Raw genomic sequence first — 12,725 nt, 5'->3', positions numbered from 1 at the left:
TTCTCGACGTGTGCTAGAACAGCATAGCAACCTTTTCTTATTAGTTTTTGTGCCTTCAAATTACTAATAAGATGTAGCTTCGTGTTGCCCTTTTCTCCGTACACCATTAAGGGTTTTCCTTTTTCTCGTATAATGCGAATTGCATTTTTGTAACAAACGATCTCCGCTTTCACTTCTTTCAACCAGTCCATACCGATTATCACATCAAAACTCCCTAACTCTACTGGTATCAAATCAATCTTAAATGTTTCGCTAACCAGTTTAATTTCTCGATTCCGACATATATTATCTGCTGAAATTAATTTACCATTTGCTAATTCGAGTAAAAATTTACTATCCAAAGGCGTCAATGGACAACTTAATTTAGCACAAAAATCTCTACTCATATAGCTTCTATCCGCACCCGAATCAAATAAAACGTAAGCAGATTTGTTGTCAATAAGAAACGTACCCGTAACAAGCTCCGGGTCTTCCTGTGCCTCTACCGCATTAATATTGAAAACTCTTCCACGGCCTTGTCCATTCGTGTTCTCCTGGTTCGGGCAATTTCTAATAATGTGGCCTGGTTTTCCACATTTATAACAAACTACATTGGCATAACTTGCTCCGACACTACTTGCTCCGCCATTACTCGTTCCGACACCATTTGTTCCTTTCGTTCTATTAACCCCTGGTCCGTAGACCTCACACTTCGCCGCGCTATGACCATTTCTTTTACACTTGTTGCAAAATTTGGTGCAGAACCCCGAGTGATTCTTTTCACACCTTTGGCATAGTTGCTTCTGATTGTTGTTGTTGTTGCGGTTATTATTGTTGTTGGGATGATTGTTGTAGTTGCTGTTGTTGTTGTTGTTGTTGTTGTTGTTGTTGTTGGGCCGTTTGTTGTAGTTGCGATTGATGTTGCGATTGTTGGGATAATTGTTGCGATTATTGTTGTAATTGCTGTTGTTGTTGTATTGGTGATTCTTATCACCGTTTTCCTCCCACTTTCTTTTGACTTGCTTCACATTGGCCTCTTCAGCAGTCTGTTCTTTAATTCTTTCTTCAATCTGGTTCACTAGTTTGTGAGCCATTCTACATGCCTGTTGTATGGAGGCGGGCTCGTGTGAACTTATATCTTCTTGGATTCTTTCCGGTAATCCTTTCACAAACGCGTCGATCTTCTCTTCCTCATCTTCGAATGCTCCCGGACACAATAGGCACAATTCTGTGAATCGTCTTTCGTACGTGGTAATATCAAATCCTTGGGTTCGTAACCCTCTAAGTTCTGTCTTGAGCTTATTGACCTCGGTTCTGGGACGGTACTTCTCGTTCATCAAGTGCTTGAATGCTGACCACGGTAGTGCGTACGCATCATCTTGTCCCACTTGCTCTAGATAGGTATTCCACCATGTTAACGCAGAACCTGTGAAGGTATGCGTAGCGTACTTCACTTTGTCCTCTTCAGTACACTTACTTATGGCAAAAACCGATTCAACCTTCTCGGTCCACCGTTTCAATCCGATCGGTCCTTCGGTTCCATCAAATTCCAAAGGTTTGCAGGCAGTGAATTCTTTGTAGGTGCATCCTACACGATTTCCTGTACTGCTAGATCCAAGGTTATTGTTGGTATGTAGCGCAGCCTGTACTGCGGCTATGTTTGAAGCTAGAAAAGTACGGAATTCCTCTTCATTCATATTCACGGTGTGTCGAGTAGTCGGTGCCATTTCCTTCAAAATAGTTAAATGGAACAAGTTAATCATACAGAATATTAAGAGTAGTTAATAGTATTTCGTAGCATAATATGAACTCATTTATAAAAGCTTTTTCTTCATATTAGCGTTTTATAAGTTTAAATTCGGGTAGTACCTACCCGTTAAGTTCATACTTAGTAGCTAATATACAATTCAACTACTACAATTCTATATGAAAAACTGATTATAATAATATTTCGCGTTCAAACTTTTATACAATATTTTACAAACTTACAATACCGCTTATTTTACATAAAGCATGAAATATAGCACACAATAACTTTGATACAAGATAGTTGTGAAGACAATTCTAGCTAGTACACAAGTCGTTCAGCAAAGGCAATAAAGACACGTAATTCATACGTCCAGAAACAAGTCATGCATTCTGGTTTTACTAGGACTACTTCCCATCCTTGGTCTTGTGCAACATAACCGTTATGGCCGTTGATAAGACAGCGTGTTGTAACGTCATCAAAGGGACGAGGGTTACGTAATGTCCAACAGTCCCGTAATAATCTAAAAACCTCATTTCTTACCCCAATTACCGACTCCGTCACTTGTGGAAACGTTTTGTTTAATAGTTGTAGCCCGATGTTCTTGTTCTCACTTTGGTGAGAAGCGAACATTACTAATCCGTAAGCATAACATGCTTCTTTATGTTGCATGTTAGCCGCTTTTTCTAAATCACGAAGTCCAATATTCGGATATATTGAGTCAAAATAATTTCTTAACCCGTTGCGTAAAATAGCATTTGGGTTCCCCGCAATATATGCGTCAAAGTAAACACATCGTAACTTATGGGTTTCCCAATGTGATATCCCCCATCTTTCAAACGAAAGTCTCTTATAAACCAAGACATTCTTGGAACGTTCTTCGAATGTCTTACAAACTGATCTCGCCTTAAATAGTTGTGCCGAAGAATTCTGGCCGACTCTAGACAAGATTTCATCAATCATGTCTCCGGGTAGGTCTCTTAAAATATTGGGTTGTCTATCCATTTTGTGTTTTTAAACTGTAAAATAGACAAGAGTTAGATTCATAAAAAAAAATACTTATTAATACAAGCAATTTTTACATATATCATAAAGCATAAGAACACTATATTCCATATATTACACCACACGAATACAACTATCTTATTCCGACTCGCTCGTTTCTTCTTCTTCGGTTTTGGTTCGTTTTGCCAAGTTTCTAGGGATATATGATGTTCCCCTAATACGAGCCGTCGTTGTCCACATTGGTTTAGAAAAACCTGGTGGTTTAGAGGTTCCCGGGTCATTGTTACAACTTAAAGACTTCGGGGGTTGACGATACATCTAAAGTTCATCGGGGTTGGAATTAGATTTCTCTATTTTTATGCCCTTTCCTTTATTATTTTCTTTTGCCTTTTTAAATTCAGTTGGGGTAATTTCTATAACATCATCGGAATTCTCGTCGGAATCCGATTCATCGGAGAATTGGTAATCCTCCCAATATTTTGCTTCCTTGGCGGAAACACCATTGACCATAATTAACTTTGGTCGGTTGGTTGAGGATTTTCTTTTACTTAACCGTTTTATTATTTCCCCCACCGGTTCTATTTCTTCATCCGGTTCCGATTCTTCTTCCGGTTCCGATTCTTCTTCCGGTTCCGACTCTTCTTCCGGTTCCTCTTCGGGAACTTGTGAATCAGTCCACAAATCATTCCAATTTACATTTGACTCTTCATTATTATTAGGTGAGTCAATGGGACTTGTTCTAGAGGTAGACATCTATCACATAATATCAAACACGTTAAGAGATTAATATATCACATAATATTCATATGTTAAAAATATATAGTTTCCAACAAAAATGTTAAGCAATCATTTTTAAAGAAAACACGGTCGAAGTCCAGACTCACTAATGCATCCTAACAAACTCGATAAGACACACTAATGCAAATTTTCTGGTTCTCTAAGACCAACGCTCTGATACCAACTGAAATGTCCCGTTCTTATTGATTAAAAACGTTCCATATTAATTGATTTCGTTGCGAGGTTTTGACCTCTATATGAGACGTTTTTCAAAGACTGCATTCATTTTTAAACAAACCATAACCTTTATTTCATCAATAAAGGTTTAAAAAGCTTTACGTAGATTATCAAATAATGATAATCTAAAATATCCTGTTTACACACGACCATTACATAATGGTTTACAATACAAATATGTTACAACAAAATAAGTTTCTTGAATGCAGTTTTTACACAATATCATACAAGCATGGACTCCAAATCTTGTCCTTATTTAAGTATGCGACAGCGGAAGCTCTTAATAATCACCTGAGAATAAACATGCTTAAAACGTCAACAAAAATGTTGGTGAGTTATAGGTTTAACCTATATATATCAAATCGTAACAATAGACCACAAGATTTCATATTTCAATACACATCCCATACATAGAGATAAAAATCATTCATATGGTGAACACCTGGTAACCGACAATAACAAGATGCATATATAAGAATATCCCCATCATTCCGGGACACCCTTCGGATATGATATAAATTTCGAAGTACTAAAGCATCCGGTACTTTGGATGGGGCTTGTTGGGCCCGATAGATCTATCTTTAGGATTCGCGTCAATTAGGGTGTCTGTTCCCTAATTCTTAGATTACCAGACTTAATAAAAAGGGGCATATTCGATTTCGATAATTCAACCATAGAATGTAGTTTCACGTACTTGTGTCTATTTTGTAAATCATTTATAAAACCTGCATGTATTCTCATCCCAAAAATATTAGATTTTAAAAGTGGGACTATAACTCACCTTCACAGATTTTTACTTCGTCGGGAAGTAAGACTTGACCACTGGTTGATTCACGAACCTATAACAATATATACATATATATCAAAGTATGTTCAAAATATATTTACAACACTTTTAATATATTTTGATGTTTTAAGTTTATTAAGTCAGCTGTCCTCGTTAGTAACCTACAACTAGTTGTCCACAGTTAGATGTACAGAAATAAATCGATAAATATTATCTTGAATCAATCCACGACCCAATGTATACGTATCTCAGTATTGATCACAACTCAAACTATATATATTTTGGAATCAACCTCAACCCTGTATAGCTAACTCCAACATTCACATATAGAGTGTCTATGGTTGTTCCGAAATATATATAGATGTGTCGACATGATAGGTCGAAACATTGTATACGTGTCTATGGTATCTCAAGATTACATAATATATAATACAAGTTGATTAAGTTATGGTTGGAATAGATTTGTTACCAATTTTCACGTAGCTAAAATGAGAAAAATTATCCAATCTTGTTTTACCCATAACTTCTTCATTTTAAATCCGTTTTGAGTGAATCAAATTGCTATGGTTTCATATTGAACTCTATTTTATGAATCTAAACAAAAAAAGTATAGGTTTCTAGTCGGAAAAATAAGTTACAAGTCGTTTTTGTAAAGGTAGTCATTTCAGTCGAAAGAACGACGTCTAGATGACCATTTTAGAAAACATACTTCCACTTTGAGTTTAACCATAATTTTTGGATATAGTTTCATGTTCATAATAAAAATCATTTTCTCAGAATAAAAACTTTTAAATCAAAGTTTATCATAGTTTTTAATTAACTAACCCAAAACAGCCCGCGGTGTTACTACGACGGCATAAATCCGGTTTTACGTTGTTTTTCGTGTTTCCAGGTTTTAAATCATTAAGTTAGCATATCATATAGATATAGAACATGTGTTTAGTTGATTTTAAAAGTCAAGTTAGAGGGATTAACTTTTGTTTGCGAACAAGTTTAGAATTAACTAAACTATGTTCTAGTGATTACAAGTTTAAACCTTCGAATAAGATAGCTTTATATGTATGAATCGAATGATGTTATGAACATCATTACTACCTTAAGTTCCTTGGATGAACCTACTGGAAAAGAGAAAAATGGATCTAGCTTCAATGGATCCTTGGATGGCTCAAAGTTCTTGAAGCAAAATCATGACACGAAAACAAGTTCAAGTAAGATCATCACTTGAAATAAGATTGTTATAGTTATAGAAATTGAACCAAAGTTTGAATATGATTATTACCTTGTATTAGAATGATAACCTACTGTAAGAAACAAAGATTTCTTGAGGTTGGATGATCACCTTATAAGATTGGAAGTGAGCTAGCAAACTTGAAAGTATTCTTGATTTTATGAAACTAGAACTTTTGGAATTTATGAAGAACACTTAGAACTTGAAGATAGAACTTGAGAGAGTTCAATTAGATGAAGAAAATTGAAGAATGAAAGTGTTTGTAGGTGTTTTTGGTCGTTGGTGTATGGATTAGATATAAAGGATATGTAATTTTGTTTTCATGTAAATAAGTCATGAATGATTACTCATATTTTTGTAATCTTATGAGATATTTCATGCTAGTTGCCAAATGATGGTTCCCACATGTGTTAGGTTACTCACATGGGCTGCTAAGAGCTGATCATTGGAGTGTATATACCAATAGTACATACATCTAAAAGCTGTGTATTGTACGAGTACGAATACGGGTGCATACGAGTAGAATTGTTGATGAAACTGAACGAGAATGTAATTGTAAGCATTTTTGTTAAGTAGAAGTATTTTGATAAGTGTATTGAAGTCTTTCAAAAGTGTATAATTACATATTAAAACACTACATGTATATACATTTTAACTGAGTCGTTAAGTCATCGTTAGTCGTTACATGTAAGTGTTGTTTTGAAACCTTTAGGTTAACGATCTTGTTAAATGTTGTTAACCCAATGTTTATAATAACAAAAGAGATTTTAAATTATTATATTATCATGATATTATGATGTACGAATATCTCTTAATATGATATATATACATTAAATGTCGTTACAACGATAAACGTTACATATATGTCTCGTTTCAAAATCATTAAGTTAGTAGTCTTGTTTTTACATATGTAGTTCATTGTTAATATAATTAATGATATGTTTACTTATCATAATATCATGTTAACTATATATATAACCATATATATGTCATCATATAGTTTTTTACAAGTTTTAACGTTCGTGAATCACCGGTCAACTTGGGTGGTCAATTGTCTATATGAAACCTATTTCAATTAATCAAGTCTTAACAAGTTTGATTGCTTAACATGTTGGAAACATTTAATCATGTAAACATCAATCTCAATTAATATATATAAACATGGAAAAGTTCGGGTCACTACATCAAGACTTCAGCCAAAACTGAAGAAACGACTAGAAAATGGTTATCTATGATGGTAACTTTCATCGAATGCTTTAAGAGAATTTGAAATACAAACATATGTTTTAGATGTAGTCCCTAATCCGTTATTCAACGTGACACCGGTAAGATGTGAAAACTGACCAGCAATCTTTAGCTCATTAATGTATGTGTTTGTTTGCAGTTTCAAGTTGGATCACGTTGATGTTGTTGACCCTTCAAATAATAAAAAAAAATATGTATACCGAGAATATATTGAAGCAGGTTTAAATTCAATTTTACTCGAACATTACATTTTGTATAAATATTCGAACTACGTATCTTACATTGTGATACTTTCATTTGTCGTTCCATTTGTGCTATTACGGTTCCACACGTAATTGTTTTATTTATGATATATCCATTTTTAAAAGTTTCATTGACAAATTACAGGAAAATTGCTACTTCATCACAGTAACTATGATCAAATGAGTGTTTCATTGTAATTTATTAATTTGTAGCATTACGGTAACACTTTTTTTTTTTAATATACTCCCTCCGTACCAGATTAATTGTCCAGTATTTCTTTTCGGGCTGTTCCAAATTAATTGTCCACTTCCAAAAATAAAAAGTAAATTTAACGAAGTTTTATAATATTGTCCCTAATGAATTAATTAAATTACAAAAGTTAGAGGGCTTTCTAATTGGCTAGTAATATATCCAACATCCAATTTGCTACATCCACCAAACATTATGCAGTATTTGGTTGTACAGTACAACTTATCAATGCATGATTTTGGTGGATGAAGTAATTTGGATTTTGGATTTATCAACTCCCTTTCTAATTAATTGATTGAGGGTAAAACTGTAAAGTTAGGAAGAAGTACAGAAAAAGTACAGTGTCATAATGATATTTCTTAAACTGTTTGTTTTTTGTCTAGGGAGTTCTTACTTTCACGACTATCACAAAAACAAATTTTACTAATTCAACCACAACAGTACTTTTGACGCTATTCCTATAATATCGTTATTTCATATATAAGTTTAAAAACCAATAATGTGTGATGACCCGGAAATTTCCGATCAAATTTAAACTGTAATCCTTATATTATTCCGACACGATAAGCAAAGTCTGTAAAGCTGAGTCTCAAAATTTTGGAATAGATTACATGAATGCATTTGCCCTTTGACCATTCCCGACGATTCACGAACAATTGTTTGTAATTAAATATGTATACATATAAAGATGTAAAAACAAGATACAAAATAATTAAGTGTAACTTAAAAGGAATTTGTAAATAATTATAAATGATCTCCATGTATAATGTATAATTATCATTATATGTATATTGTAATAAAAATTATAAATAATAAGTATTCAAAAAAAGTTATTATATAATGTATCATATGATTATTAGATATTACATAGATAATATATATATATATATATATATATATATATATATATATATATATATATATATATATATATATATATATATATATATATATATATATATAATATAAGTTAAGAATATGTATGTTATAATATTATTACTTTCATTCTTAAAATAAATATTAATATCATGAATTATAATATTAAAATACGGATATGATATTTGATATGTATAAATTGTTATATCATTATTATTAGTATTATAATTAGTATTATTATTACTATAGTTATTATTACCATAATCAGTAATGATAAAAATATTATTATTATTACTAATATAGTATTTTGAGTTTTATTATTATTATCTATAATATTAATTGTATTATTAAAATCTTATATTTATTAAGTACTAAGAACCATTATTTTTTTTATTAAATTAATAATTACTGTATTTTCTATTATTGTTAGTTTTTTTTTATTTATTTATAACATTAACCATATTATTATTATTGATATTTATCAAATATTAATAGGAATTAAATACAAAAGATAAATACTGATAAGGATACATAAAACCTGATGTATATATAATCAATCAAATATAGATCTAAAAACTGATATATATTTCGACATATACAGATACCAAAACAAATATATATTATGAAATTATATATAAGAATAATTATATGAATATAAATACAGAAAAGTAGTAATATGTTTTCAATCACTTTCCAAGCTGTAGCTGATTAAACTCTTGCCATTTGGGTCGTACCAATCAAGGAATCATTTACTGGATGAATCCAAATTCTGTTATCTATCTCCTCACCTTATTCATTTATTCATTTTTTCTCTTGTACCTGCGAATATTTCTATGTCGACAGGTTAACTACAAAACAAATACTAAATGAGTCACGTTAGTAGTAATACTGTCTATCAGCCTCTATATCACTCTGTGAGTGCAATTCAATCGAGCACAGCAAGAAATCAAATTAAATTCCAATAAAAATGCACGACCCCTCTGTTATTGTGACTTTTTGCCCAAACCTCGATTTCGATTGAATTTTACAAAACTAAAAATGTGATTTTGTTAGGAATTGTATATGTAAACTTCCTGTAAATTTTCAGAGTTCAATTCATCGAATTGAATACTAATTTTGGAGTCAAACTTTTGTGTCAAAAAGTCAAACGTATGAACACTAATCAAATTCGAATTCATATGAACGTTTCAAGGTAAATTGACGATTCCATTAGTTTCTATAAACAAGTTACAAACAAATTCGTGTTATAACCTTTATCTAAATCGTAGCCATTTGAAATATCAATTTTTTTTAAAAACTATAGCAGCGACGGCAATGAAGTTCTAAATTTTATTTTTTCATTTTATTCTTTTGTGTTTTGTTTCTGTTAGTCACCACAGGTCGTCCCTTATTTGATTTAGGAATCTAAAACTCAGTTTTGATTCAGTTTTGATATTAAGATGAGTTCAAGGTCGAATTGTTTGTCTTGAGAGAGAAGATGAACAAAGAGAAGGAAAGATAATAGTTATATATATATTTAAGTGGATATTAAAACCGAAAAGCAGAACTGGAGGAGTGGTATGTGTAGTGACCCGAACTTTTCCATGTTTATATATATTAATTGAGATTGATATTTACATGATTAAATGTTTCCAACATGTTAAGCAATCAAACTTGTTAAGACTTGATTAATTGAAATATGTTTCATATAGACAATTGACCACCCAAGTTGACCGGTGATTCACGAACGTTAAAACTTGTAAAAACTATATGATGACATATATATGGATATATATATATACAGTTAACATGATACTATGATAAGTAAACATATCATTAAGTATATTAACAATGAACTACATATGTAAAAACAAGACTACTAACTTAATGATTTTTAAACGAGACATATATGTAACGATTATCGTTGTAAAGACATTTAATGTATATATATCATATTAAGAGATATTCATACATGATAATATCATGATAATATAATAATTTAAAATCTCATTTGATATTATAAACATTGGGTTAACAACATTTAACAAGATCGTTAACCTAAAGGTTTCAAAACAACACTTACATGTAACGACTAACGATGACTTAACGACTCAGTTAAAATGTAAATACATGTAGTGTTTTAATATGTATTTATACACTTTTGAAAGACTTCAATACACTTATCAAAATACTTCTACTTAACAAAAATGCTTACAATTACATCCTCGTTCAGTTTCATCAACAATTCTACTCGTATGCACCCGTATTCGTACTCGTACAATACACAGCTTTTAGATGTATGTACTATTGGTATATACACTCCAATGATCAGCTCTTAGCAGCCCATGTGAGTCACCTAACACATGTGGGAACCATCATTTGGCAACTAGCATGAAATATCTCATAAAATTACAAAAATATGAGTAATCATTCATGACTTATTTACATGAAAACAAAATTACATATCCTTTATATCTAATCCATACACCAACGACCAAAAACACCTACAAACACTTTCATTCTTCAATTTTCTTCATCTAATTGATCTCTCTCAAGTTCTATCTTCAAGTTTTAAGTGTTCTTCATATATTCTATAAGTTCTAGTTACATAAAATCAAGAATACTTTCAAGTTTGCTAGCTCACTTCCAATCTTGTAAGGTGATCATCCAACCTCAAGAAATCTTTGTTTCTTACAGTAGGTTATCATTCTAATACAAGGTAATAATCATATTCAAACTTTGGTTCAATTTCTATAACTATAACAATCTTATTTCAAGTGATGATCTTACTTGAACTTGTTTTCGTGTCATGATTCTGCTTCAAGAACTTCGAGCCATCCAAGGATCCGTTGAAGCTAGATCCATTTTTCTCTTTTCCAGTAGGTTTATCCAAGGAACTTAAGGTAGTAATGATGTTCATAACATCATTCGATTCATACATATAAAGCTATCTTATTCGAAGGTTTAAACTTGTAATCACTAGAACATAGTTTAGTTAATTCTAAACTTGTTCGTAAACAAAAGTTAATCCTTCTAACTTGACTTTTAAAATCAACTAAACACATGTTCTATATCTATATGATATGCTAACTTAATGATTTAAAACCTGGAGACACGAAACACACCGTAAAACCGGATTTACGCCGTCGTAGTAACACCGCGGGCTGTTTTGGGTTAGTTAATTAAAAACTATGATAAACTTTGATTTAAAAGTTGTTATTCTGAGAAAATGATTTTTATTATGAACATGAAACTGTATCCAAAAATGACTACCTTTACAAAAACGACTTGTAATTTATTTTTCCGACTATAAACCTATACTTTTTCTGTTTAGATTCATAAAATAGAGTTCAATATGAAACCATAGCAATTTGATTCACTCAAAACGGATTTAAAATGAAGAAGTTATGGGTAAAACAAGATTGGATAATTTTTCTCATTTTAGCTACGTGAAAATTGGTAACAAATCTATTCCAACCATAACTTAATCAACTTGTATTGTATATTATGTAATCTTGAGATACCATAGACACGTATACAATGTTTCGACCTATCATGTCGACACATCTATATATATTTCGGAACAACCATAGACACTCTATATGTGAATGTTGGAGTTAGCTATACAGGGTTGAGGTTGATTCCAAAATATATATAGTTTGAGTTGTGATCAATACTGAGATACGTATACACTGGGTCGTGGATTGATTCAAGATAATATTTATCGATTTATTTCTGTACATCTAACTGTGGACAACTAGTTGTAGGTTACTAACGAGGACAGCTGACTTAATAAACTTAAAACATCAAAATATATTAAAAGTGTTGTAAATATATTTTAAACATACTTTGATATATATGTATATATTGTTATAGGTTCGTGAATCAACCAGTGGCCAAGTCTTACTTCCCGACGAAGTAAAAATCTGTGAAAGTGAGTTATAGTCCCACTTTTAAAATCTAATATTTTTGGGATGAGAATACATGCAGGTTTTATAAATGATTTACAAAATAGACACAAGTACGTGAAACTACATTCTATGGTTGAATTATCGAAATCGAATATGCCCTTTTTATTAAGTCTGGTAATCTAAGAATTAGGGAACAGACACCCTAATTGACGCGAATCCTAAAGATAGATCTATTGGGCCTAACAAACCCCATCCAAAGTACCGGATGCTTTAGTACTTCGAAATTTATATCATATTCGAAGGGTGTCCCGGAATGATGGGGATATTCTTATATATGCATCTTGTTAATGTCGGTTACCAGGTATTCACCATATGAATGATTTTTATCTCTATGTATGGGATGTGTATTGAAATATGAAATCTTGTGGTCTATTATTATGATTTGATATATATAGGTTAAAC

Source organism: Rutidosis leptorrhynchoides, chromosome 2 (assembly GCF_046630445.1).
Source record: "Rutidosis leptorrhynchoides isolate AG116_Rl617_1_P2 chromosome 2, CSIRO_AGI_Rlap_v1, whole genome shotgun sequence".
NCBI lineage: Eukaryota > Viridiplantae > Streptophyta > Magnoliopsida > Asterales > Asteraceae > Rutidosis > Rutidosis leptorrhynchoides.
The sequence above is the reverse complement of the archived record's forward strand: the minus strand, read 5'-3'. Positions refer to the sequence as shown.